Source organism: Phaethon lepturus, unplaced genomic scaffold, assembly GCF_000687285.1.
Source record: "Phaethon lepturus isolate BGI_N335 unplaced genomic scaffold, ASM68728v1 scaffold2163, whole genome shotgun sequence".
NCBI lineage: Eukaryota > Metazoa > Chordata > Aves > Phaethontiformes > Phaethontidae > Phaethon > Phaethon lepturus.
In genome coordinates, this window is record NW_010526754.1 from 61,582 (window position 1) to 66,568 (window position 4,987).

General features: G+C 42.9%; 1 protein-coding gene across 1 annotated transcript in view; it reads left to right on the forward strand.

The window, feature by feature from the left end:
- Positions 1–4,987, forward strand: part of FNBP1 (formin binding protein 1) — a gene marked incomplete at its 5' end in the record, with an annotated part of 69,427 nt that overhangs the window by 29,657 nt on the left and 34,783 nt on the right. The window lies entirely within an intron of this gene.

Here is a 4,987-nt window from a genome sequence, read left to right on the forward strand (position 1 = left end):
ACCCCCCCCCCCCCCCCCATTTTGCAGTCCCCATTGTACCTTCCTGGCTATTATAACATAGTAAACAATGGAGCTTGATTTGGAGGCTATGTAAATCAAAGCCTGAAATCTTGGCACTGCTTTGAAGTCCATGGCAGAATTCCCACTGTTATTAATGATTCTGCAATCGCTGCCAGTGTTGCTGCTAGCAAGAGGTGCCCCGCCGCTGTGTTTGGTGGTGCCCACTCGTAACAGAGAGCAGCTACGTGAGGCTGGGTGTCCGTGGAGGGAGGACCGCAGCCTGCAGCTGAAAAAGCTGTGAGCAACTGAAAGCATTCCTGAAATTGGTGAAGTGTTTCTGAGTCTGCCTTTATCATTAAGTTATTTTGAAGGGACTGGGTAGTTGAGGAGGAGCAGGGGTGATTTTTTTTTTTGTGTTTGCATTTTAGTCTGATCTCGGATTTACCAAAGACGGATCTATTTTGGCAGGCAGTGGCCTGGCAGTGATGCATCTCACATGCTGTCTGGGTTTAAAAAAAGGGGGGGAGGGAATGGGGGGAAAAAAGAAAGAAGAAAGAAAACTACACCAAAGTTTTGACTGGAAACTCTGCCATTCTGGACAAGAGTGACTGCTGAGAAGTTGAACTGTTCCACTTAGTGCAAATCAGCTGAACAGCAGCCAAAGCTTTTTTCTGCCCTTTTCAGTTATTCATATCACTCCCACCATAACAGCCTTGAGGAGCTGCATTTTTTTGTCTGTGTAAACCCAGAAGACAGTGTGTCTATTGACCCTCTTGCTGTTTCTGGAATGTGTCTTAGAAAATTGTTCTCAGCAAAATATCCTTCATTCTTTTCTGTACTGGAGACTGAAATTGCAGAAAGTGTACTTACTTTTTAAAAACTTCTCCTGCATTTAATCACAAGTTGCCTTTCATATTGAACCGCGTTGGGAGGTGCGGCAGGGAAGGTGTATGCAAGTAACACTATAAAAGGTTTTATTTTTTGAATTCTCTAAGAGATAGCATGCAGTGCACAGCAGCTTACTAACGTTTTCTTACACCTTCAAGATTGACAGTGCCTGTCATAAAGATGTCCATATCTCTTTTCTCCATTAAACTTTCCTACAACATAAAGTACTAGGATTGATTTCAGATCAGTATATAAAGCTTTACTAGTACTGCATGTTTGCAAAGACTAGGGAGAACTTTCCTTGTCTGTAATTCTTTTCTCTCATTCTGATATGCAGTGACTACTTCAGTTGTATCATATTGCTGCAGAACTTTTCAAGCAGGTGATGAATAGGTTCAGACTGAATATATCTCTCTAACACAGGTTACTTCAGAGTAAAAGCGTTGCAGGGTTAACTTTCTTCTAATTTCTTACTTTAAAGGGGAAAGAAATCTTTCCACAAGTACTTCAGTCATGAAAAATTTTAGACCATCAATACCCACCCTGGTATGCGCCACTTAGCTTGAACCTGCTATCTCTGGATTCCTCGGAGTCATTTAAATATCTGGAACTAACTTCTGGTGCTGTGTGAAAGCCTGGTGTTTGCAACGCAGTGGTTAGGTAGAAAATCTGCAGGAAATGTGGTTAAAATGATCTGGAGAGAATAATGCTTGTTTTTTTCCTGCCACTTTGTAGGAGAGATAGAAGCCATAGTGTGTGTTGCTAGTTCATATGGTTATTGAGTTTAGTGCTGTTGAGGGCTGGTTTTTTTTAAATTTTTTTTTTTTAAAAGCACTGAACTGAAAAATCAGTTCTACCGATTTTTAAAATCAACTCTCTGAAAGTTACTACTGCTTGCAGTTGGCTACTGCCCTGCATTCTCCCCCATCAACTAGCAAGGCTGTCTAAAGGAAGGAAAAAAGATCGCTTTTCATTATGTTTAATGGCCATTCTGGGTGGGCTCTGTGAGGGAAGAGGACAGCCTTACCTGCTGCTAGTGTGCTCTTCCCTAGTTGAGTATGTCAGAGCTACACTTCCTTTACCTAGAGTTTTCTTTCAGCTTTAGTGATGGAGTTGATGCTCACTGCTCTGGTGTGATCGTGTTTGAATGGGATTGCCCTGGCCGTGGAAACCGGACGGTTACCCGTGTGCGCGCTGCAAGGGTGCCGGTGCTGCACATACTGGGCTGTCGTTCGTTCTTGGGAGCGCTTTCCTTGATGAGACGTGCATTGGCGTCTGTGACCTTTTGGTTTTGCTGCTGCCGTATGAGTTCAGAGAAGAACTGTCTTAAGAAAAACGGACTTTGGAAGGATGTACGTACATGTATGTATGCTGTGCATGTTTGTTTGGGGACAAAAAGGTATTACAAAGGTATGTTCTGGAGGACGAAGTGTGCAAAATCTGTGTATCTTCTGCGAATGTGTACAGAAGCACTCATTTGAAAGCAAACTGCTTTTCTTCTCCCCGCAAATCCCTCAAATGCATATACTCTTTTCTGCTTTTTCGTGATGCCAAAAGGTGACCTCGTTCTTTCTCCCTTTCAAGAGGGGATGGGATTTTTTGTTGCATTACGAGTCTCTAGCCTCGACATCTCTTAGAACTGAGTAATCTGGCAGTCTGTAGAAGATCTGGATCGTGGTTTGACATGTGGTGCTGGAAACGTGAGCTCTTGCTCAGTCATCCCTGCCCAGTTAGAGCAAGTTGACTGAAAGCTGCATCACAGTATCACCCTCTTATATCTGAAGCAGTGTCTGGTTTCCTAGAGACCAATTATTCCAAAGCCTTTCCTCCTGAAAATACTGTTCAGAGCAAATATTTTGAAGTTAACTCTAAGGAACCCACAAAAATACCTTCTCTGAAGCTGTTTGCATGCACAAGTGAGCAGTAAAGGCGGCACAAATTTATTTTCTGTAAAGCCCACTATAAATTACTCCTGAAATAGCTCCTGTGACTCTGTGCAGCTCCAGGCCACTGCATCCATTACTCTGAATGTGAGACTTAATGTCATCAGCTCATTTTTATCATTCGTTGCTTCCGCAGAGTGCAGGAACCTAGCTATAAAATATAATTATATGAATATTAGAAGTGATGGTGTTAGAGTGACATACTCCAATGAAGTAATAAAAAAAAAATTCTAGACTTTTAAAAATATTTGTATTTTAAGATCCAGATACTTCATTGGAAAAATATTTAAACTGTTTGAAGCTTGCCAAATGCATTAAATGGCCAGGAGAAACAAAACATCACTGGGACTCTCATACAAAAATTCTTGTTTTTGGAATGTACCCAATTTTACTTTCTTGTCTGGTGCCTCCTCTTATTTGGGGCCAGTTAAGATAGTTTTGGAAACCGAGCATCTACTCATGTATACATTTAGCTCAGAGTTACTTTGCTCATATCTGACCAATGAGCTCACTCATGAAAATGAACTGTCATGGCTTAGTGTTTGCTGGATCGGCCTTGAAATGTGTAATAACGGATTTCTTGTTTTCCTGCATCAAGAATAGAGTCAAGGGACAAGTTCCTGAGTTACACTATTTAAAAAAAGAAAATTTTAAAAATGAGACAGCTGCGTGAGTGGGACTGGGGCTGTTGTAGAAGTGAGCTCGAACAGTGAGTTGCTCTTAGGTAGGTGAAGAGAATGGGTCTCACAAATGGATATTGATCTGTAGCAGCTGGGACGTGAGGAAGGGGTTGGGAGACAAGCCTTTCCCTGGCTGACTTTGTTTTGCTGGTAAATTTGTGTTTGTGGTACAAGGCTATATTGTTTTCCACTCATCTTTAATGTAGCTATATATAAGTGCGTGGATGATAAAGTTTAATAAGCTATATAGCACTTGGGCAGAAAAATGGTTGATATGACTTGTGATTTCACTGCAGCAGGTAAATTTTCAGGAGTTATATATGCATCCTTTACAGGAGTTAGTGGACAGTTAAAACTCCTGGTGAACAAGCACAATTGAAAGTTCGTCTTTTTTAATTGGATTTATTTATTTGGTTATAGGCTTTTCCATTTGATGCTACTGTTTCATCTGTTACGTACTCAGCGCCCAGCACTGACTCGTTGTGCTTGAATTATTTTTGTAGAAAGAATGCAAAGAGGATCTAGGAAATTCCTACAGTTAATCGCTCGCAAAAGAAACAGCTGAATTGAGGTGAAATAAATTATTAGGTGAGATGTGCAAGCTGGACAAATGGGAGGGAAGCCTACTTCTTTGCAAATTGAGATTTGAAACCTTCTGGCAGAATTTGTTACCTTCCAGTTACGATTATTAAAATGTTCCATGATTTGGTATTTCATGGATTTACTGTCAGGAAGCTATTGTCTGTCTGGAACGGTTCAAAGAATAACCCCGTTCTGAACCGTTTTTAGTGGGAGCCCAGTTAAAATAGGCTAAGATTATTTGTTGTATTGTTTTCCCTGAAACACCACAAAGTGCTTTAAATAATGTTTAACGGCAGTCTTTCTCTCCCTTTTCTCAAGGGGGTTGTTCTGACATTGAGGCAGTGATCGGGACAGCACTGTTGGAGGCTAGGTCGGTAACGGAGGGAGAGGAGGCTCCGCGAGTGCCTGGAAAAGGAGTGCGAACTCCGGATAGTTTAGATTTACGAAGCCAAGTCCTGGGCTCGCTCCGATCCGTGGCGGAGCTCTCAGTGGAGCAAACATTTGGGTCACGGCTGTGGAGCAGGCTGTGGCCGGGGCAGGCGGGGGGGAGCGGGCGAGATGGAGGGGGGCTGCGCGGGCGCGGCGCTCCCGCCGGGGGAAGGCAAAGTGGGAGCGAGGAGAGCTTCAGGTGGACGCGGGACAGGGAGCGAAGGCATGGGGAGTGTGGAGTATGGTATGGGGAGCTGGGTAGGAAGGAAAGAGAAAGAAGAGCTGCTGTATGAAGGCCAACAGCAAGGAAGGAAAAGGCAACGAAAATAAACAGATGGGACAGGCAGAAAGGGAATAATACTGGGCAGTGAGGCAGATAACAGAAGGCCTTGGGAAGCAGAATTGTAAGGGGAGGAATCGGAAAGTATAAAAGGGTCATTCAGGGACAGATTGTTCTAGGGAAAG